Source organism: Mobula hypostoma, chromosome 6, assembly GCF_963921235.1.
Source record: "Mobula hypostoma chromosome 6, sMobHyp1.1, whole genome shotgun sequence".
Taxonomy (NCBI): domain Eukaryota; kingdom Metazoa; phylum Chordata; class Chondrichthyes; order Myliobatiformes; family Myliobatidae; genus Mobula; species Mobula hypostoma.
The window spans coordinates 71,392,837-71,417,108 of NC_086102.1; the positions used below are offsets into that span (position 1 = coordinate 71,392,837).

At 42.3% G+C, this 24,272-nt stretch overlaps 1 protein-coding gene across 2 annotated transcripts in view; it reads left to right on the forward strand.

Annotated features, from left to right (window-relative positions):
* LOC134348100 (galactosylgalactosylxylosylprotein 3-beta-glucuronosyltransferase 1-like) overlaps window positions 1-24,272 on the forward strand; it is a 135,832-nt gene that overhangs the window by 32,826 nt on the left and 78,734 nt on the right. The window lies entirely within an intron of this gene.

Genomic DNA, 24,272 nt, shown 5'->3' on the forward strand with positions numbered 1-24,272 from the left:
ATCCTCAGCAGCAGTAACGTTAACATTAATGGGTGGCCCGACTTGGTTGTTCGGAGGCCTCTGTGGTGAGGAATCCCAAAGTCATGCTCCTCTGCTTCTTCAACATTAGCTGCAGACTGTGGCAAGGACAGTGGTCCTGTGCTAACGCGAGTACCAGTACTAGCTGTTGAACAAGTCTCCATTTGTCCACCGGTCTCAGATTGTGACAAGAGCGATGGTACTGCTGCATCATTGAAAACAGGTTTAATAAATTCTGTCAATTTCAGTATCTTTTTTTAATACTTCTTTCTCACAGTCCTCTTTTTCTTGTTTCTTTTTTCTTTTCTGTGCTCCACTCTCAAATTTTTTTTTGTCCGCCATGATGATAGCTACCTATTTTGGGCCCCTCTGCAGCTCTGGCCCTTGGGCTGCAGCCCAGCCTAGCCCTGCCTAAAGTCCGGCCCTGGTGGGAAGTGGTACACTATTTTCACCAGGATTTTGTGTGCTCCTGGTGAATGGACTTAATTCTCAATGCCAATGCTCCCTTTCTGTTTTGAGTTATCATGGACTGTGAGTTAGCAGGAATGTTACAAGAAGGTTTTGAGAACATTGTTGAAACATTTCCTCTTCCCTCCTGGTAATGTCAGACTTTAATGGAGCTTGGGGTAGAATTCTGTTTCAAGTGTTTGTTTATGGTGGTGGGGAGGGCTAGCAACATTGCCTGCACATTGAAGCCTAATGAAGCTCAGTGTTGGGAATGTTCGTCTGGAAGAGGACAACAATATTGATTTTCTTAACCTGCCAGTGGATCAAAATGTTTCAGTTTTAGAAGTGTTTCTCCAGTGCCTCACGGTGTTTACTTCCAGTAACTCATGAGTCAGAAACATACTTGAGAATGGGGTCATGGCTGCCCAGAAGACAATGAGCTTTCTCTCATGTTTAATGTCCTAAAAACATCTGTTATTGGTAATGACAACATATGCTACTGAATTCTTGTAAAAAATTATTTAGTTCACTAACATCCTTCAGGGCAGGGAAACTGCCAAGCTTGCCCAGTATGGTTGATAGAAGTCTAGGCCCACCTTAAGTATCCTTGCAAATTACGCAGTTGTACCACCTCTACTGGATTAAATCAGAGGTCACACAACAAATTCAAACCGGTCAACATCATTCTCAATGGATTTGATCTTGCAGAGTCCTCCTCTCAGAAGTCTGGAAACTAGTGTCTAAGTCAGGGGAGCTGCTGCCAGAGACAAGCCAAACAAAAGCCTGATATCGTCATTCTCACAGAATCAGGTCTTGCAGACCACATGCCCTCCGTCACCATCCCTGAAAGCAGAACAAATCCATCAGAGGTGGCAACTCAGTAGCATCCACACAGGAAGGATTTGCCCTTCAAGTCTTCAACATTGACTCCAGACACTATGAGGTGCCAGAGAAGCAGGTCTAAGAAGGCCAAGGACATTCCCTTATGATCAACGCCTACAGTCCTACCTCAGCTTATGCATCAGAGCTCCTGTGTGTTAAACAACACCTGAAGAGCACAGAAAGTAGTAACAACACAGAGCATACGTTGGCTGGAGGATTTCAGTGCTTGTGGTCAAAAGTTCAAAGGTTCATTTATTATCAAAGTATACAACTGGGATGTTCTTCTTTTCCAGATAGCCATAAAACCAAGAAATAAAAGAATGACAGCATAATCATCAACTTGCAAATCCCTCCTCCCAGCACAAAGAAGCAGACAAAAACAGAACAGGCACATCGACCCCGCCCCCCCGCCAATTCCTCCTCCCCAGCACACAAAAAAATGAAAAGATCAGGTGAAAAGCACATTATATAAAAAACTATAAGACTGAAAAAATCTAGAGTCCAAGTCCATATCCAAAATGCAGAAAATCCGAGTAACATTTGCCGGGCACAGTGGCAGCCCTTTCCCTCTCCAGCAGCAAAGTGATCTCACCAGTGATCAAAAGGCAGTCTCCCCTCTCTGGCAGCAGAGTGTAATACTACATAATGTAATACTGCCTGAGAGTTGGGAGGATATATGTGTTATGGCACAAGCACTGCACACTCTGATTTCTCATCTGGCTGATGCTCCCTGAAAACCACGGACAATGGACTTTCCGTCCACTATCATCATTTTTCTCTCACATCTCTATCTCTTCCCATTCTTGTGCAGAATCAGACCATATAGAAGGAACTTCTAGGGCAGAAAAAACTTTTTGCTGAAATTTGCATGTTCACAGCAGAAAGGAGAAACTGCCAATAAATAAATCCCATTCTGTTGCCCAGCAACCTAGAGCCAATCAGTATCAACTATGCGCAGAAAACCTAAGTCCCTTAAGTTGTACTGACACAGGTTTATGTTGACGAATGGGACTCTGATTCTGGGTAGGCTTACCATGTAGAAATCATGTATTAGAACAGATGAGAGTCCTATAGCCACCATTCGCCCTAATAGCAAAGCTTGTATGAGGTATTTAGATGCTTCCAGACTTGGCTCACACTGTCCAACATAGTGGAGGTACATTGATGAGAAAATCTGCAGATGCTGGAAGTCCAAGCAACACATACAAAATTCTGGAGGAACTCAGCAGGCCAGGCAGCATCTTTGGAAAAGAATAACCAGTCAAAGTTTTGGGACGAGACCCTTCATCAGGACTGGAAAAAGATGAGAAGTTAGGGCAAGAAGGTGGGGGGAAGGAGAGGAAGAAGTACAGGGTGGTAGGTGACAGGTGAAACTGGGAGAAGGGGAGGAGGAGAAGTAAAGAGCTGGAGAAGGGGGAAACTGATGGGAGGGGGTAGAAGACCATGGAAGAAAGGGAAGGGGGAGGAACACCAGAAGGAGGTGATGGGCAGGTAGGGAGATAAGGTGAGTGAGGGAAACAGGAATGCGATTGGAGAGGGAGGGGGCATTTACCAGAAGTTCTAGGAATCAATGCTCATGCCATCAGGTTGGAGGGTACCCAAACAGAATATAAGGTGTTGGGTCTCCAACCTGAGCGTGTTCTCATAGAGGAGGCCATGGATCGATATACTGGAATGGGAATGGGAAATGGAATTAAAATGGGTGGCCACAGTGAGATTCCGCTTTCTACGTTGGGTCTCACCATATATGGGAGGCCACACTGTGAGCACCGAACACAGTATGTGACCCCAATAGGCTCACAGGTGAAATGTCAACTCACTTGGAAGGACTGTTTGGGGCTCTGAATGGTAGTGAGAGAGGAGGTGTAGGGGCAGGTATGGTACTTGTTCCGCTTGTAAGGTAGATCAGAGGGGAGGGATGAATGAACAAGGGAGTTGTGTAGGGAGCAATCCCTGCAGAAAGCGGAAAGCAGGGGGGAGAGGGAAAGATGTGCTTGTTGGTGGAATCCCATTGGAAATGGTGGAAGTTTCAGAGAATTATGTGCTGGGCACAGAGGCTGACGGGGTGGCAGATGAGGACAAGAGGAACCCTATCCCTGATGGTGGAGCTACATGTCCTGTCATACTAGACTCTCGGGTGCCTATTTCATACCCGGAAGTGAAAGCAGTATAATACAGTTCCTAGCTCTGTGATCGCACAGCTCAGTGTTCCTCATTGCATCAGCAAGGTCTTGTTTCCCATCTGTGTATCTGCATGACAATGATTCATTCAGAGCATTAACATTTTTTTAGCACGTAGCATTAGCAACATATTGTGTTCTGTTTTAGCAGATCAAAACTAAGCCAGTAAAAAACACTTCCCAGTCAGTGGGGTTACAGCAAACAAGTATTACCATAATGTTACTAACATCATTTTATTGCCTTGTTGTAATTTTGCATTCTGTCCAAGAATAAAACTCCAGAATTATCAATTGTTTATGTTACCTCCACAGTCAACTTTGAAGCACCTTATGTAAGTGAGACATCTTAATGTACCGATCACCACATCATTGATGTTGTTTGATTTGCTGAGCAATGTGTTATGAAAGCTTCTAAACACAGTCAAGTTGGAACCTCTAGCAGCTTTCCTACAGTATTATAATTGGAACACGGAGGCACCAGCTTAACATCAGCTCCTTGTTCTGTTTAAGTTTTCTTGTGGTTGCAGAATAATAGGATTAGTTGTGTTTTAATGCATATGTCCTTGGATCAGAGTAAATTCATGAGTAAGAGATTATGAAATGATTATTTCCATTGAAGGTCAACTTAAAGAGGGTAAAGATTTCCGATGGATTTAAAGATGTTTGTTCATTGAGTTACAATGGGAAGTTGTTAAGGTGATTACAAAGAAATCTCTGATATTTATAATACATGTAGAACATCCCAGCACTGCTGAAAGCAACACAAGTAATTTGTCTCCTGGTATTCAGTGAATCAGGAATGCTTGTTAATGGCATTCAAGTGAATGAGCTGAATATAACATTCATATTCACTTGAATTTCAGTGATAATCTGCCTCCCTGGACACAATCCGTGTGCAATTGAATGCAAGTTGACTCTATTGAATTTCATCTGTGTAATTGTGATGGCTTTTTCATAAAAGGATCAGTTTAGCTTTACCCATATCTCTTCAAATTAATCAGATTTTCTCATTTGTTTTATTTGTAGCTCGACAGGAAGCCCATCAAACTTACAGAACAAATCTTAACCTTGAGTTTTATTGGCCTGATCCTCTTAGGTTAACTTGAAAGAAATATGCTTAACTGCTTCTGACATTCAGAGGCAGTTAAGCATATTCCAGAGATGTTAAAACTGATGTAAAATTGTTAATAATTTAGAAAATCCTAGCTTACTTAAAACACTTTAAAAAGAGTCCTTTGCAAATTGGTTCCTGTATTTTTCTCAGTTAGGAGACATACCACATTTATGGCTTGTAATGTAGCTATGCGTGTGAAGGCACTTGCGGGAATCTTCAATTAATCTGCGGCAGGGTGAAGCACGACTAGCTGAAAAGGCCGAAAGGCCGCGGAAGTGCAAGAGAACTGCCAGATTGAAAGCACCCACAGGACCAAGAAAATGCAAAGGCCGGATTCTCCAGGTGTTGCTGAGTGCTGAGCAAATAATCTGACCCTTTCGACTTGCAAAGATGCAACTTTGCATTTTCAATCGAACTCTGATTTATTGAAACAGAGATAAATCTTCCACGCTTAGTAAAGATATGTTCAACAACCTTCAGTGTAAAGAGATTTCTTACATCTTCCACTGTTCAACACAAATTCTGATACCCAGCTGTAAATGTCCAATCATTGTGAAATGACGGCAGGCAATGCCTTTATCAAGTTACAGAGCTCGACCCTATACCATTGGATAAGGGGTTGGAAGTTCCACCATAGCACAGGGGCCTTTTTGCAGCAGGAACCTAAATAAATGTAATGGGTCAGGGTGTAGGAAGGTAACGCATCACTTTCCTTGAAAGAGCCAGGAATTAAGTTCCACCAGTTTTTCTTCTGGAGCTGGGGCTTTACTCTTTGGAGAGAAGGAGGATGAGAGGAGACATGATAGAGGTGTACAAGATAATAAGACGAATAGATAGAGTGGACAGCCAATGCCTCTTCCCCAGGGCACCACTGCTCAATACAAGAGGACATGGCTTTAAGGTAAGGGGTGGGAAGTTCGAGGGGGATATTAGAGGAAGGTTTTTTACTCAGAGAGTGGTTGGTGCGTGGAATGCACTGTCTGAGTCAGTGGTGGAGGCAGATACATTAGTGAAGTTTAAGAGACTACTAGACAGGTATATGGAGGAATCTAAGGTGGGGGCTTATATGGGAGGCAGGGTTTGAGGGTCGGCACAACATTGTGGGCCGAAGGGCCTGTACTGTGCTGTACTATTCTATGTTCTATGTTCTATGTTAAAACTGGAAATACCAAACAGGAAATCCATGTTTATTCAGATCATGTAAGTCATCCTTGTTTCACTCTCATGAGGAAGATGTCATTGCTACAACACTGTGATGGTAAGCTAATCAAAATCCCTTGTCTTACATGTTGAATTGCAGCATAATAACAAAAAAAATCACATTTTGTCAGTCCTGCTACCGTTTTATATTCTTTAACAAGAATTTTGTATTGATTCTTCCCTCAGCCTAAAAATGTGAATGTTAAAAATATTTCAGCTGCATTGTTAGTCAGACATTTTATACCCATGGGCCCTTTTAATCAGAGCTACTCCATTTTTTTTATGAAGTGCAATCGTGAACAATAGCCAGATCAGAAATGCTGATCAAGTCAGCTAGTTCCCAAAGAGAATTCTGATAGTCCAATCAGATGGTTCACTGATGCTCAGCGACAGAACATTTTAAAAAATCCATTTAATGTAATTAAGTCATACCCACATTCCCAGTTATTATAAGATACCAGATCTTCATATACTGAAAATCAGATGCACATTTAGCCATTATAAGCAGTGTAATAAATTCATATGTAGATCAAACTTGCTGCCAAAATTATCTCCAGCTTTGGTGTCAACGTTAACCCTGAGGGGAACTTCAGTTTTAATACTTGCACTGATATTAAAACTATTTATTTCTACCTTTGTAGTATTACCCAGCTGCAAGCTATTGAAGCCCCCATTCGTTTATTTTCTACCTTTTGATTTGATTCTCCTAATGAATTCATGGTGAGTTTCACCAATACTCTCCCATCCATACCCTAACTCACTCTAAGTCCTGTTTAGGACACTTAAGCAAAAGCGCAATATTAAAATTCTCAGTGAAACCATTCCATGGTTGCTCCTTATCTCTGTAACCTCCTCCAGGTCTGTATGGGAGACTTTCAATTCTGACTGCTGGATCGTTGGTGGTTATGATAACAATATTCACAGGCATAGCTTCAGGTAACCTAGCTTCAGGCTCTGAAATGCCCTCCCTTCTCTCCTTTAGCACTCTGAATCTCATATTCTCTCTAGATTTCTCTCATTAAAGCTTATTTTTTGGTCTAACTTCTAATAGTCAGCCTGACATTCCTTTAAGTGGTTCATCCAAAGTTTGTTTGAATATGCACCTGTGAATGAGAGCTATTTTGGACAATTTACTGTGTTATATAAGTATAGGCCATTGTTGATAGGACAAATAAGAATAAAACTTCAACACAACCCCCACACCTTCAAAAATATTTGAGCTGCTTTAAGATTTATACATTCATCCATTTCCCTGTAGCTTCAGTACTTTAGTGGCCGTGATTACTGACATTCCAGCATGATAATCTGGGGAATATCTTACATAAAATATTTTACATTTGCATTTCCTCCGCAAACAATGATCCCTTAAGTACTTAAAAAACCTTATTGTCATAGCCTGAAATACAGTAGACCTTTGCAAATCTTTGCAGAAATAACCTTCAGAATACATAAAAGAGACTCCCTGATTTTTTTTATATTAGATTGCATTCTTCAGTGAGAACAAACAGACCAGTTACATAGCACATAATAGATTTTTGATAATATGGCTCTTTTCTTGTGAAGCACAGTATTTCTTTTGTTGAAGTATGTATGCTGGACGTAAGGTTAAACAAAAATCAAGCTTACATAGCATTTCCTATTCATTTTGTTCAGCTGTTTTGTACAAAGAAACAATGACTAATATTTAAAAGCCTGCATTCAAACAGAAAATAATATCTTCAGTTTCAAATAGACCAAATCTGAATCCAGGAACATCAGCGTATCTACTTTAATAGTGTAGTGATCTAAAAGTGTCTCTCTTAAATGCAATACATTTAAGAATTTAATGATTTAAACCTTCATTCGAATAGATTCCTTAAGGTTGTCATAGCCAGGGAGGTAATGGGGATAAGCTCCCACTACCTAGTAAATGCTCCCAATGGTGTGTCTCAAATAGCCTCTGACAACCAAGTCCAGCTCCTGGCTTTTAAGTGTGTCTTAGCTACTAGCCCAGCAGAACTGTTCCTACAGACAGGAGAAGGGGAAAAGGCAGGTTATTGGCACCTTAAAACCAGTTGCTTTGGGCAGATGGGGCTCCTCAGCCACGGTTGGCTACTCATCTAGGAGAACCTAGATCTCAAACCTCTGCTGTCTTGCAGTTATACACACCCATGGGGAAGACTTCGTGAGTAAGCCCTGAGGGAAAAGTCTGGAGCTGAAGTCCCCAAGGCTGTCCACTGACTGCCAATTCCTGCGACGCCGCTGGTGCCAGGCTGTATCAGTCTCTGCCGTCCCTTTGGATTCATCAACTGCATGGAGAAAGGGAGCCTGTTTCCTCTCTATAATCATACTGCCCTGGCTTGCGTCCTGGCCCGTGTATCATGTGGGCAGCTAGGACGCAACGTCCATGGTTGACCCCGACCAACAGAGGCCTCACATTTAAGTAAAATAACCTATTCACAAATGCTCTTTTTAACTAAGTGCCATGTAAGTGTAAGAACATAGAATTCCACTGCACGCATGAAAAGAAATGGGTTTGAAGAAAATGGTTGGGCATTTGGAAGTATATTCATTTGATGATTGCCAATTAAATCACATGTTACATTAGGAGAACATGATGATCGGGATACATCACACCATGGCTGAAGGTTTCAAACAAAAGCTTAAAAACCTCATAATCTTGAGTGTTTCTGCGTCATGAAGGCAAGGATATTGTTTTAACATGTACATATTCTCTGAGTATTTCTTTTAAGTTTGGACAGCAAGGTCACCAAGACAATGCCTTTCAATGCCTTTCAAGTCAACTGATAACTACTGAAATCTTTATGGCCAAGATTTTCCCTAGAACCATCTCTGTCCATAATGGGCTCACTGGTTGTATGTCAAAATCCCGGCTCATTGGACAAAATGAGAAAGTTCAAATACACTGCGCAATTGATAGCTGTGCCATTCGTTAAGTGGCTTATGATGCAAATAAAGTGGCCTTCAGAGGGCAGAATTGGGATGATTGTTATCAAATGCTAGATTACCATAAATTTTAAACATGGCTAGAGAGCAACATTTTATATGGTATATTAGCTTTCCCCAGATTAATTTGTATTGAGCGTTGTTTGTCACCATGACAACATAACTGGTTCCACGAATGATACGTTCAACAGGGCATCATAGTCTCTGCACCAGCTGTGATATAATCAGTAACATCTTCAAACCTGAATCAGAGGTTGCGTATTGAAGTCCCATTCTGAAGATAAGAACACAAAGTCTAGGTTGCTTCTTCACATAGGAACAAGGAAATGTTGCATCGTTGGAGGTAAGGACTTTTAGATGAGCATAAAGGATCCATGGTTTTCTTTCAGTGAATTATTTGTAGTCCTTTGTCTATATTCGTCCCTCAAGCAGTATTACAACGAAATGAATTAGCTGATTATAATTCATTGCTGCTAGGAAGAGCATGTTTTAGGCCAAATTGACTGTTGTGCAATCTATACTAACATCCTTCAATTTTCTGTGAAGCAATTCATGACAGAGTGTTTTACTTCATTCAGTCTACCTCAAAGCCAAGAAATTACTATTGACAACATATGAAAGATGTTCACATTCCCCAGCCATTTAAAAATAAATGTTAATGTGTTAACGTAATTTTGTTGAGAAGTCTGGAAAAAATATTAACCAAAAATACAGACCCTGCAAATTTGAAAGCAAAAGAGAGACTGCAGGAGAAGCTCAGCCAGTTGCTTAGAGTGTTGCTTGAGAGAATGCTGGAAGCATTCGGCAGGTCAGGCAACATCATCGAGGAGAGGAGTGCACACTGACCGGCTGAGTGCTCCCAGCATTCTGGGAAAGGTAAATGCATTAGGCTTTTACGTCCCATTCATAACAATACTTTCTTAGCTATAGACTAAGGGCAACATAGTGGCACAATGCCTTCAGCAAGTGGGATCTGAGCCTCTGGGACTACTTGCATGGAGCTTGCAGGTGCTATGTGTGACTGTATCGGCTCTCCTGTATGTTCTGGTTGCCCCCAAACATCACATAAATGTGCTCTTTGGTAGGTTAATTGGCTACTTGATATTCACCAAGTGCAGTTCATGAGCACATGAGCGAGAGTGGTTTAAAGGGAAATAAGTGATGGAATGGGATTGCTCTGGCAGCTGGCATACACCTGTGTTAGGGAAGTTATTTCATAGGAGCCATGCAAGACTTAGTCTCAGAATAATAAATAAGCAGCATTCAAGGCATTCAGGGGAAATGTAGGGAAGAAACGGTGGGCCTGCCAGTCTGAGAGCTTCCAGATGATGGAATGCTGCTGTTCCTTTTCGCACCTCGTGGTTCATCAGGCATTTTTTTTTTTTTTTTTTTGCTGCTTCCGTAGCATTTGACTATGTTTACGAGGCTGAGTTGCTAGCTCGATGCTCAACCCAGCACAGATGGAAAGTGTGCAAGGAGCCAGCCAGACTTGAACTCCGGACCATTCGCCTCGAAGTCCAGTGCTGATGCCACTACACCACTGGATGGCTTATGATAGAATGCACAGAGAGAAAAATAACGAGGAAATGGAAGTATACTGTATGTCAAACACTAGTTTAATGTCTGGAAGAAAATTAAAAGTATTGGAGTGAAAATAAAATGAAAATGAGAAAAGCACAGTGAGGATATGAATACTGTAAATCTTAGCAAGTAACATTGAAGAAAATTCAAATATATATAGTTTAAGTATGTAAAGAGCAAGAGGAGAACTTGGAAAAAGTAGAAACCAAAAATAGTACTTTGGAGACAAAGCATGGGCGAAGGTTCTTTATGAATATTTTATGACTATCTTCATAAAGGAATAAAATGATACATGTATTGATGCTGCAGTTAGGATGAATGAGTAGGAACATTTATGAGGTCATTAAAGAGGAAGTAGTAAAGGGTGTATATTGCTTTGAAAATGGATAATTTGTTAGATCCAGATCTGTGTATGATGTATACTGAAGTAGATCTGTTCATCTACCTGTCATGGGACTGAAATCCACTTGAATTTAAAATAATGTGCTCACATGATGCAGAAGATGTACATGTAGAGTCCTGTTTCCTCATTGGTGATAAACAGTAACTGCGGCCATGCTGAAAACCTGTTGGTGGATATAGAAGAAATGACTCTGAGTTGGTGTTTGGAAATTTTCTTTCTCCGTGCTCTCTAATGGTGAAGTCATTTTTACAGACTGAGCCCATTATATTTTTTCTTGACACTTTGAATCTTTCACTTTCTATGGACTGCTTAGTTTTAACACATTTCCAGTCTTTCAAAGAACACAACTGCAATAAAATAACCATCTTTTTGGTTGCAGTGGAGAGAATGAACAGAAGGTTTGCATTCTCCATAGGTTCTCCTGTGTTGTTGCTTGTTAGTAAAGAAACAGATTTAAGAATTAACAACATCCATTAATGAATCTGTAATCACCAGACAAATAACAATAGAGTCATATTCATACAGAATGCAAGTGGAATCTTCTGTTGTCCACATCCATGCTGAACACAGAGTACCCATCTATATTAACCACATTTTGCACCACTTGGCCTTAGGGTCAAAATACTTACTAAATGTCACAAAAGTCCCTACCTCCGTTCCTCCTCAGGAATGTTAATTTCTGATTCCAACTGCCCTGAGTGAAAAAATTCTCTCTCGTACCTCCACTGAAAGAAAAACAGAGTTAACGTTTCCAGCCAAAACACCCTTTGGTGTTTTGATACAGCAATGCATCAAGGTCATTTCAAATGATGCAGTTAGTTCTTAAAAGTGCACTTGCACACTCTGCACTACTGTTCCTTTAAAATAAGAAATAAGACCATGCAAACTAACAACTGTTGACTACATGAAATTCTGGTTAACTATTTACAACACAAATTCATTCCATCATTTGATCATTTTGTTCTCTGAACTCACTATAACAAGTTGCAGTTGTCTTCTCTGGTATCTACTTCAGCCATGAGCATTTTCGATGAATCCTTCAGACCCCTGACACAGATCTTGTTTCACCTCTTCTTCAGCAACTGGTGATTCAACATAGTTGTACACATAACTTACAATATCTTGTATTGTACATTCCAGATCATCATTTTCTTGTTTCATCTGTACGTGTTGACATGTCACATCTAACCTTATCACAGAGGCCAGTAACCTATCAATACAATAACACAGTAATTTATTTTTTTACTTTAGAGATACTGCACGGGGTACACCCTTCCTGCCCTTTGGGCCAGCAAACCCCGACAATGCCAATGTAACCCTAACCCATTCACAAGACAATTTACCAACCCGGCATGTCTTTGGACTGTAGGAGGAAAGTGAAGCATCCCGGGGGAAACCCACGTATTCCACAGGAAGGACGTACAGACTCCTTAAGGAGGACGCCGGGATTGAACACTAAAATCCGATACCCCGAGCTGTAATAGCATCACGCTACTGTGGCACCTCATACATTACCGAGTGCCAGAAACATAGTGATAATAATCTCTACTTCAGTTACTTCTCGAAACTCTCCATCTTCATTGCTTTGACTTCATATGGAAAGTTTGATGTGAGTACATCCTGACTCACAGCACAACATAGACCCATCCTCTTTCCTGTTGACACCATTGGAAACATGAAGTCATTCCGTCTGACACTCCCTTTCCGCAGTGTCTTCAAGAATACAACCACTTTCAACTCTGTCACATTCTGATTATGTTGGTTTGGGCTGACATTAATAACACTTTGCCTGATGTAACATACAGTATTCCACTGAATCTTCTTAGCTTGGGACTGCCTCTGTATTGCAATGACATTCTGTCTTAAAGCACCCATGTTAATCTGCACTTTATTCGATCAGTACAGTAATTCTATTAATCTGCCAGATTGTGGTAGACACTGATTTTCTCTCCAGAACTCACACAGTTTTATTGACTCTGTCTATTCCTTTACTCGACTCAATCAATGTTCAAGATTGTTTAATGCCATTTTCAGGACACAAGTTTAAAGGAGAACAAAATAATTGTTACTCCAGATCTGATGCAGCATATATAAAACATACTAAGATAAAGAACGCAATAATAAAAAAACACTAAATATAAATACATAAGATAGTTTATAAACATAGATTGATTATATGCACATAAAGTGGTGCTGAGTACAGGAGTGCCTGTACATCGGTGACTCTGACCCGAGTCAGTGGTACTGGGTGGGTCAGTGGGTGGAAAAGTTGAACAGCCTTACTGCTTGGGGAAAGTAACTGTATTTCAGTCTGCTAGTCCTGGCTTGGATGCTAAGTAACCTTCTCCCTGATGGGAGTGGGACGCACAATCCATGGGCAGGGTGTGTGGATTCCTTCAGAATATAGCTGGCCTTTTCTCGGCACCTTTCTGTACATATGTCCTCGATGGTGGGTAGGTGAGTGCCAGTGATGCATTGGGCAGTTTTGACTACCCGTTGCAGAGTCTTCCTGTCTGCCACAGTGCAGTTTCCGTACCGTGCAGTGATGCATCATGTTAGGATGCTCTGTACTGCGCATCTCCAGAAGGACGTGGGATAAATGTGTAGAGACCAGCTCTCTTCAGTCTCCTCTGAAAGTACAGGCACTTGTCAGCTTTCTTGACTGTGGAGGGTGTGTTCTGGAACCATGATAGTTTGCGCGAGATGTTCACTCTCAGGTGTTTGAAACTACTCGCAATTTCCACTGCCTGAGGGGTGTGAGGGCAGCGAGTTCTCCTGAAATTGATAACCATCTCCCTTGTCTTGTTGACATTGAGGAAGACGTTATTTGCCTGGCAACAGGCCTCAGTTTTTTCCACCTCCCCTCTGTAGGCCGAGACTATTCCACTACAATTATGCTGAGCTTATTTTTTCTTGCAACACACACAAAATGCCGGAGGAACTCAGCAAGCCAGGCAGAATCCATGGAAAATAGTACTGTCGACATTTTGAGCTGAGGTTCTTCATCAGAACGATCCTGATGAAGGGTCTCGGGCCGAAACTTTGACAGTACTCCTTTCCATAGATGCTGCCTGGCCTGCTGAGTTCCTCCGGTATTTTGTGTGTGTTGCTTGGATTTCCAGAATCTACAAATTTTCTCTTATTTTTTCTTGCGTTTCTTGTGGATTATTGTAATGACAGAACTGATGCTATAAAATTTCTGTGAACTGACTCTCACGTGAAGTCTTCAGGCCCACACACCTTCAAGATCTGTGACCTGAAATTGCCCAGGCATTGACAATTGCCGCCTTTCATTAAGTTCATCCATGATGGACTGTCTTCACTGCTTTCAGGTTTAGAATTTCATTTCCTCTGTCTAATTATTTCTTTTGCTAATTACTTCGGCTTAAAAGCTAATTTGTCAATCTCAAGAATGCTTCCAAAGGCATTTCTGTAATCAACGCCTGCTGCCCTAGTGTTTTCCTTTCACATCATCTCCTTTACATGTTGCCCTGCGGCATAATAGACGTGCGCCCAGCCCTCACCAATGGACACCTGAGCAGCCAACACAGTAAATCTTTGACTCCTGAAGAATATCCGCAGGGTTCTCTTTATGTCTCTGAAAGGATCTGTTCTTTGTTAATATTACCAGTGTAACCAGAACCTCACTTGTAGAAGTATTGCCTTCTTCACTGTCACACTACTTCACCACACCTCCTGGCCATGTCTTTTGTGGTGTTCATACATCACACACACACACGCACACACACGCACACACACACAGAAAGGAGTCATTAACTGCTTGGCCCTCTCTCAGCTTACACATTTCTCATCAGAAGGACTGCTGATAAGTTCCACCTCTCCCGGTGACAGTGCGTCACCAATCGCACTTAATCGTCACACTGGACCTCGTGGAAGCTGCCTGTGTTCATGGAACTCTCATCCCAAGTTGTAAATTCTATCACTGCCCCAGGTGCTTGTAAAGTAACCATTGACCTTCAGCTTTCTATAGTTATCTGATTTGACTGGCAGCCTTTGATCTCGTCTTCCAGTATCTGATGGTCAAAGTCTGCTGGGTGCCCCTGAAACCACATGACCAGTGTTCAGCAAGGGTGAAGCCAATTCACCCTGTACATGGGTGCTTTCTGGATTTCTTCACTGTCCAGTGAGACCTTATTAGAAAAACAGAGGCTCGGTCCCTGTCACCAAGACCTTGATGACACATACGAATACAGATAAGCTATAACCAGGACCAGCTGAGTGGACCTATTTATCTCTACTAGCCAGTAGAAAGATTTCATAGCCCATATCTCCAAACATGTCAACAAGATATTGTTTCCTCCTCTGTAGAAAGGTATTTCATATATATTAAGGACTTTCATTGATTGAAGAATTTCCACTTCTTGGCCTATGTCACTCTGATGCCTCAAAGTCAATTCCTAATCAACAAGGTGGCTCTGTCGTTAAAAAATGAAATCAAATCCTTTGAAAGAGGTGATATATGATTGCAAGATGTAGAATCCTTCTGGGCAAAGTTAAGAACTGTAAGGGTGAAAAGACCTTGATGGGAGTTATATACAGGCCTCTGAACAGTGGCCAGGATGTGGGCTTCAAATTACAATGGGAACTGAAAAAGGAATGTCAAAAGGGCAATGTTACAATAGTCATGGGGGATTTGAATATGCAGGTAGATTGGGAAAATCAGGATGGTGCATGATCCCAAGAGAGAGAGTTTGTAGAATGCCTATGAGATGGTTTTTTAGAAGAGCATGTGGTTGGGTCAACCAGGGGAAAGGCTATTCTGGATTGGATGTCGTGTAATGAACTGTATTTGATTAGGGAGTCTATGGTAAAAGAACCCTTTGGAGGCAGTGATCATTATATGATCAACCAATCAGGTTTCATCTCAACAAAGATGAAGTTCTCATTCTAGGTAAGAACTCAAATATGATCCTAAACAAGGTAGGACAACGGAAATCTGACTGGTGCAGAATTAACCAATCAGGAGTGATGGACAACGGGAGTTGAGTATATATAACCATCAGACTACACGTGCCTAGGCATCATCTCTGATGAAGATGGCAGAGTTTGTCATTGAAACATTGGTTAAAATCAATACCTGGACCCAGCTGGAAGCCCGAGAAGAGGTTATGTGTCATTTACTCCAGGAAAGCACTAGATCACCGCCTTTGGTAAATAAAATCAAAGATCTCAGATTAAGACTGCTGTACCAGAGGGACATAAGGGATTGTTACGTTTTTGCTTTCCAGAGACTTGAATATCCCCTCTAGTCTGAATGCAGCAATACAGCTTGCTGGCTTCACGACTCTCCACCAAGATAGGACTGCTGAGTCTTTCAAAGACAGAGGAGGAGGAATAGGCTTTGTGATTAACTCCTCATAGTGCACAAATGTGGTGTTTCTGTCACAGTCCTGCTCACCCGGCCTGGAAAATCTCACGAACAAGTGTCGTCTATTTTATCTGCTGCCAGAGTTTTCAGCATCATCTTAGTATCAGTGTATATTCCACCTCAGGCCCGTGTCAAACAGGCTCTAGACAAGCTGAGAGACGTAATCAGCAGGCATGAAACAGTGTATCTTGATGCCCTCCCCATCATTTTGGGGGACTTTAACCAAGGAAGGCCCTAGCTAATTATCATCAGCATATTACTTGTGGAACCAGAGGAGCCAACACACTGGACCTCTGCTATACACCATAATGTGCTTACTGTGCCATCAAATGCCCACAGTTTGGGAAGTTTGATCGCTTGGCCATACCTCTACTCCCTGAGTATAGGCAGGAACTGAAGACTGCAGCACCAGTAGAGAGGACCAGTAAGGTATGGAGAAGGGAAGCGCATGAGAATTTGCAGGACTACTTTGAATCAGTGGACTGGACAGTATTCAGGGACTCATCTTTGAGTCTGAATGAATATGACACAGCTGTCACTGACTTCATTAAAACCTGTGTGGATGAGTGTGTGTATAAGAACAGACCGTATATGCCCTAATGAAAAGCCATCAATGAATCAGAAGATTCGTAGTCTGTTGATGGCTTGTGGCTTTGTGGCATTCAAATCTGGTGACTGAGGACTATACAGGAAGGCAGGTATGACTTGAGGAGGTCTATCTCAAGAGCAAAGGAACAATTCCAATTGAGGTTAGAGGCACGTCAGCTCGGACAGAGTTTGCAGAACATCACTTCCTACAAAGCAAAACGTCAAGAATGGCAGAGATGCTTCAAGGCCTTTTACACACGCTTTGAAAAGGAGGATAAAACTACAAGTATGAGGATCCCTGCAGCATCCGGTGACCCTGTCATCTGTCTCAGGGGCTGAAGTCAGAATGGCTTTTAAGAGGGTGAACCCTCGCAAGGCAATAGGCCCCAATGGTGTAACTGGTTGGCTCTGAAAACCTGTGCCAACCAACTGGCGGGTGTGGTCAAAGACAGTTTCAATCTCATTGCTACAGTCAGAATTTCCCACCCGCTTCAAAAGGACAACAATCGTAGCAGTGCTCAAGAAGAGCAGGGTAAGCTGCTTTGACGACTATTGTCCAGTAACACTCACGTCTAAGGTAATGAAATGCTTTTTTTTATATAGTAAAACACAGAAACAGGCCCTTCAGTCCACCTAGTCAATGCCAAAATCATCTAAACTGCCTACTCCCATTGACCTGCACTGGGATCATAGCCGCTCCCCCCATACCCCTGCTGTCCAAACTTCACTTAAGTGTTGAAATCGAGCTCATCTGTGCCACTTGTGCAGGCAGCTTATTCCATACTCTCACAACCCTCTGAGCAAAGAAGTTTCCCCTTCATGTTCCCCTTAAATTTTTCATCTTTCACCCATAACCTATGACCTTTAGTTATAGCCCCATCCACAGTGGAAAAAGCCTGCTTGCATTTACCCTATCTATACCCCTCATAATTTTGTATACCTCTAACAAATTTCCTCTCAATCTTTTATGTTCTAAGGAATAAAATCCTAACTTATTCAATCTTTCATTACAATTCATGTCCTCCAGACCCAGCAACATCTTTGTAAAGTTTCTCTGTACTCGTTCGACTTTATTTACATCTTTCCTGTAGGTAGGTGACAAAACCTTCACACAATACTCCAAATTAGGCCTCACCAATATCATATACAACTTCAACATAACATCCCATCTCCTGTACTCAATACTTTGATTTATGAAGGCCAATGTGCCAAAAATTTTCCTTACAGTCCTATCTACCTGTGAAGCCACCTTCAAAGAATTAAGGACATGTATTCTCAGATCCCTCTGTTCTACCTCACACCTCAGTGTCCTACAGTTCACAGTGTAAGACCTACCCTGATTGGTCTAACCAAATTGCAACACCTTACACTTTTCTGCATTAAATTTTGAGGTTCAAAGGTTAAATTTAATGTCAGAGAAATGTATACAATATACATTCTGAAATGCTTTTTCTTCGCAATCATCCACAAAAACAGAGAAGTGCCCCAAAGAATGAACGACAGTTAAATGTGAGAACTCCGAAGTCCCCCCCAGATCCCCTCTCCCACGCGTAAGTGGCAGCAAACAACGATCCCCCCTCCCCCATCAGCAAATAAAAGCGCATCGATGCCATCACCAAGCCCAAGCGTTGCTAAGCAATAGCAAAGACACAGACCAAAGTTACCCCAAAGTCTTCGCATTTCATCTGAAATTTGACAAACCACAGGTTCTCTCTCTCTCCCTGGCAAGGGAGAGGGAAGTGTCCCCTATTTTCTCCGGTACCTCACCTGACATTAAGGATGATTTAAATATTTCTGTTATGGCCCCGGCAATTTCTGCACTTGCCTCCTGTAGGATCTGAGGGAACACATTGTCACGCCCTGGGGATTTATCCACCCTAATTTGCCTCAGGACAGCAAACACCCACTCCTCTGTAAACTGTAAAGGGTCCAAGAAGGTGATGTTGCTTTGCTTCACCTCTGCAGACTCAGTGTCTGCCTCCTGAGTAAGTACAGTTGCAAAAAATTTATTTAGGAACTCTGCCATCCATACATACTGTAGATTACCATTCTGATCTTCCGGAGGACCAATTTTGTCCCTTGCAATCGTTTTGCTCTTAGCATATCTGTAGAATCCCTTAGTGCAACACCTCGCATTTGTCTGCATTAAATTCCACCTGACATTTTTCAGCTTATTTTTCCAGCTGGTCCAGATCCCACTGCAAGCTCTGACTGTCTTCCTCACTAGCCACTAGACTCCCCAGTTTTGGTGTCATCCACAAATTTGCTGATCCAGTCAACCACATTATCATCCAGATCATTGATGAAGATGGCAAACAACAATGGACCCAGCAACGATTCCTGTGGCACTCCACTAGTCACAGACCTCCAGTCAGAAAGGCAACTATCTACTACCACTCTCTGGCTTCTCCCAAAAACCCAATGTCTAATCCAATTTACTATCTCATCTTGCATGCCAACAAACTATTAGATTATGAGAACACTCAGTCCTCTTTTATTGTCATTTAGGAATGCATACATGCATTAAGAAATGATACAATGTTTCTCCAATGTGATATCACAGAAAACAAGACAGACCAAAGACTAACACTGACAAAACCACATAATTATACCATATAGTTACAGCAGTGCAAAGCAATACCATAATTTGATGAAGAACAGTCCATAGGCACAGTAAAAAAGATAGTCTCAAAGTCCCGAGTCGATCGGCTCCCGAGTCCCCATTAGCAGGTGGCAAAAGGGAGAAACTCCCTGCCATAAACCTCCAGGCACCATCAACTTGCCGATACCTTGGAAGCAGCCGACCACAGCCGACCCTGAGTCCATCCGTCCGAAAACTCCGAGCTTCCGAGCAGCCTCCCGAGCGCCATCCTCTGCTGAGCGCCTTCGACCTCTCCCCGGCTGCTGAAACACGCAAAGCCGAGGATTTTGAGGTCTGCAGCTCCAGAGATTCTGGTTACCACACAGTAGCAGCGGTAGCAAAGCAGACATTTCAGAAGTTTTCCAGATGTTCTGCTATGCACTCACGTCTGTCTCCATCAAATCAGGATTGTGCACGGTACCCTACTTGACAGATAACAGATATTCATCACCGGAGAGGCCATGCATGCTGTCGTCACGCCGCCATGTTCTGTACTATACCTGCCTGACCAACCTCTCATGCGGGATCTTGCCAAGTGCCTTGCTAAAGTCCACGTACACAACATGCACTGTCTTGTCCTCATCAACTTTCCTGGTAACTTCCTCAAAATTGCTAAAAGATTGGATATTCATGACCTATCATGCACAAAGCCACACTGACTCTCCCTAATGGGTCCCTGTTTATCCAAGTAATCATATATCCGGTCCCTTAGAATACCTCCCAATAACTTTCCCACTACTGATATCAGGCTCACTGGCTTATAAGCTACTGATTTATTTCTAGATCTCTCTTAAAGAGCGGAACAACATTTGCTATCCTCCAGTCCTCTTGTACTTCACCTGGTGCTAAGGATGATCTAAGTATCTCTGCTAAGGCCCCGCCATTTTCTGCACTTGCCTTCCACAGGATCTGAGGGAATACCTTGTCAAGCCCTGAGGATTTATCCACCTTGATTTGTCTCAAGACAGAAAACACCTCCTCCTCTGTAATCTGTATAGAGTCCAAGTGAAGCTGTGTTGCCTCACTTCTATAGACTCTGTGTCCATCTCCTGAGGAAATACTGATGCAAAATATTCATTTAAGATTTCCCCATCTTTTCTGGCTCCCTGCATTGATTACCATTCTGGTCCTCTAGAGGATCAATTTTGCCCCTTGCAATCCCTTTCTTTTTAACATATCTGTAGAATCCCTTAGAATTCTCCTTCCCCTTGTCTGCTAGGGCAACCTCATGCCTTCTTTTAGCCTTCCTGACTTCTTTTACTTCTTTTTGCACTACTTATATAATTTAATTTTTTAAATATATATATTTCTTACTTTAACCTGCAGTTTTTATTATTTTGTATTGCAATGTACTGCTGACACGTAACAAATTTGATATCATATGCCAGTAATATTAAACTTGATTCTGATATCAAAGAGGATACCAAAAGCTTTTTCCAGATATACGAAGAGTATAAGAGAGGTGAGAGTAGATATTGGACTTCTGGAAAATGACACTGGAGAGGTAGTAATGGGGGACAAGTAAACGGTGAATGAATTGAATACGTATTTTAGATCCGTCTTTGCTTTGGAAGACGCTAGCAGTATAGAAACATAGAAACATAGAAAATAGGTGCAGGAGTAGGCCATTCGGCCCTTCGAGCCTGCACCGCCATTTATTATGATCATGGCTGATCATCCAACTCAGAACCCCGCTCCAGCCTTCCCTCCATACCCCCTGACCCCTGTAGCCACAAGGGCCATATCTAACTCCCTCTTAAATATAGCCAATGAACTGGCCTCAACAGTTTCCTGTGGCAGAGAATTCCTAAAAGGCTTCCCCTCTATCCTCAAACTGTGACCCCTCATTCTGGACTTCCCCAACATTGGGAACAATCTTCCTGCATCTAGCCTGTCCAATCCCTTTAGGATCTTATACGTTTCAATCAGATCCCCCCTCAATCTTCTAAATTCCAACGAGTACAAGCCCAATTCATCCAGTCTTTCTTCATATGAAAGTCCTGCCATCCCAGGAATCAATCTGGTGAACCTTCTTTGTACTCCCTCTATGGCAAAGATGTCTTTCCTCAGATTAGGGGACCAAAACTGCACACAATACTCCAGGTGTGGTCTCACCAAGGCCTTGTACAACTGCAGTAGTACCTCCCTGCTCCTGTACATCTTGCTATAAATGCCAGCATACCATTCGCCTTTTTCACCGCCTGCTGTACCTGCATGCCCACTTTCAATGACTGGTGTATAATGACACCCAGGTCTCATTGCACCTCCCCTTTTCCTAATCGGCCACCATTCAGATAATAATCTGTTTTCCTATTTTTGCCACCAAAGTGGATAACTTCACATTTATCCACATTAAATTGCATCTGCCATGAGTTTGCCCACTCACCCAACCTATCCAAGTCACCCTGCATCCTCTTAGCATCCTCCTCACTGCTAACACTGCCACCCAGCTTTGTGTCATCCGCAAACTTGGAGATGCTGCATTTAATTCCCTCATCCAAGTCATTAATATATATTGTAAACAACTGGGGTCCCAGCACTGAGCCTTGCAGTACCCCACTAGTCACCGCCTGCCATTCTGAAAAGGTCCCGTTTATTCCCACTCTTTGCTTCCTGTCTGCTAACCAATTCTCCACCCACACCAATATCTTACCCCCAATACCGTGTGCTTTAAGTTTGCACACTAATCTCCTGTGTGGGACCTTGTCAAAAGCCTTTTGAAAATCCAAATATACCACATCCACTGGTTCTCCCCTATCCACTCTACTAGTTACATCCTCAAAAAATTCTATGAGATTCGTCAGACATGATTTTCCTTTCACAAATCCATGCTGACTTTGTCCGATCATTTCACCGCTTTCCAAATGTGCTGTTATCACATCTTTGATAACTGACTCCAATGCCGGAAGTTCAGGAGTGTCAGGAGGCATATGTGAGTGTAATTGCTATTACTAGGGAGAAGGTGCTGGGAAGCTGGTAGGTCTGAAGGTAAGTAAGGTATGTGGACTAGATGAACTACATCCCAGGGTTCTGGAAGAGGTAGCTGAAGAGATTGTGGGGGCATAAGTAATGTTATTTCAAGAATCACTAGATTCTGGCATGGTTCTGGGGACCAGAAATTTGCAAGTGTCACTCTACTCTTCAAGAAGGGAGGGAAGCGGAAGAAAGGAATTTATAAGCCAGCTAGACTGACCTCAGTGGCTGGGAAGATGTTGGAGTCGATTGTAAAGGATGTGGTCTCAGGATACTTGGAGGCACGTAATAAAATAGGCCAAAGCCAGCATGGTTGCCTTAATGGAAAATCTTGCCTGACAAATTTGTTGGAACCCTTTGAGGAAATAACAAGATAGATAGACAAAGAGGAATCAGTGGATGCTGTGTGCTTGGATTTTCAGATTTTCAGAAGTTTCTATGACCCAGCACCTCGATATTTGTTAAGCATCTTTACAGTGTCTCATGCTTCAGAGCTATACAAGGACTTGCATATTTACCGACAGTTACCTTCTTCAGAGACATGCCTCCATCCAATGTGCCCTACTCCGTGACAGTCATAGCACTGTGCCACCTGGAGTGGGATTTCTCAGACAGGATGACTTGTGTAACATCTGGGACAAGTCTCCCACCCATTGTACCCGTGTTTCCCACCTCCTCACTTTTCAAGCCATGTGCTCTAGCAACGAAGAGAAAAACAAGCCCTCTTTACCAGCTTTGCAGAAATTGTTCCCTGCCCACACCTCAGAATTGTGCACTGGACGAAGCTGCTGGTGTGATCCCATTTAATGATCGCCCTTAATTAACCTGCAAAATTGGTGGCAAGTCTTTTCTGAGAATCACTGAGGTCCTCACGCAGGTGACAGTTCTGGCAGCCTGAGGTCACCTTAAAAAAAACATCGAATTGAACATAGGCAGGTATGAATGGGAGCAAGCCACTCAGTCCCACAATTGTGATGCAGTTATACCATGGCTAACCTGTACCTTAATTTCACCAACCTTCCTTGGTATACATTTCTCATCTCAGCTGCAAAGTTTGCAATTGATCAAGACTCAGCAGATTATTAGCAGAGTAAATTCCAGGTCAGCACTACTAATTGTGTGATGAACTGCATCCCAGCACTTCATCCTACGATATAGCTCTATTGTTAAGGTTATGGCCCATTGCTCTGGACCCTCCAATTGCTAAGGAACTTCAAATTTCTGAAATTAGTAGTGAACATCAAATAGTGTATGGCCTCGAATAAAACTTTTAAGTATTCTATTGCCTTAGAACTTCATACTAAAAGAGGCAATAGCAAAGAAATTGGATTTTGTACATCTATTTGTTTTGAATGGAAGTGCTTTATTTCTGTTTTAAGTTCATAGCAAACATTTGCGGTTAAAATGCAAATCACCATGGAAATGGAGCAGGTGATCCTGTGCATGGTTCACCCTGGCACATCTCATGTTTTCCTGGCATCGTTTGTGTGGAGAATTACATCATTAACTTGGTCAGCTTCATGTTATTTCCCCACGAAAACAAGAAGCAAATTCCGATGCAAGGAGCCATGAGTTAAAGGATCTTCACAAACAAGAGAAAATCTACAGATGCTGGAAGTCCTGATGAATGGTCTCAGCCCAAAACATCAACTGTTTACTCTTTTCCAAAGATGCTGCCCGGCCTGCTGAGTTCCTCCAGCACTCTGTGTGTGCTGTAAAGGATTCTCACTTGGATCTCAACATCTGTTTATTTCACACATTATGGTGAGGTCTCACAACACTTAGCACAGCAACACATAGTTCAGGTACATGCTGTAATCTCATTAGAGTGATGAACCCATGTGCATAGTGCCTTAAAGACCATTCACAGCATGGGGCTTAAAGTGCATGAAAACATGCTGTTGGTTGTG